Source organism: Penaeus monodon, chromosome 15 (genome assembly GCF_015228065.2).
Source record: "Penaeus monodon isolate SGIC_2016 chromosome 15, NSTDA_Pmon_1, whole genome shotgun sequence".
Classification (NCBI taxonomy): Eukaryota; Metazoa; Arthropoda; class Malacostraca; order Decapoda; family Penaeidae; genus Penaeus; species Penaeus monodon.
In genome coordinates, this window is record NC_051400.1 from 32,680,823 (window position 1) to 32,681,275 (window position 453).

Consider the following 453-nt stretch of genomic DNA (forward strand, 5'->3'; position numbering starts at 1 on the left):
GTATGTATGAATACAAAAAGAATACACATACACACCATTCAGAACATACCCATACATATGTGTTTGTATATGATCGTATGAATTCTAAAATTCGACAAACAAGTAAAGATTTATAAGTATTAGAAATTGTCAAATCAGTCAAAAAGTCATGTCTTGATTAGATACTGTAATAGAACAGAGGTAGTGTCCCTCTTATTAAAGAAAAAAGGTTCAAGATTTATCCATGAAAGTTGTGTTAAAGTCTCGAGACGTCAGGAAGTCCCACTGATAACGTTCTCATTTCACAGCCGCTGCCAACTGGGATTAGAGATTACATGCTCTCCTATCTTGGAGTCTGGTATCACTATCTTTCCTTCTTTTTTTCTAGAATCTTGTAGGTGAAATAACTATGTTACTTGTTTTTCTTCGGTTTATTTCTCTTTCTCATGATTAAATAATCGTTTTAGGGGTATA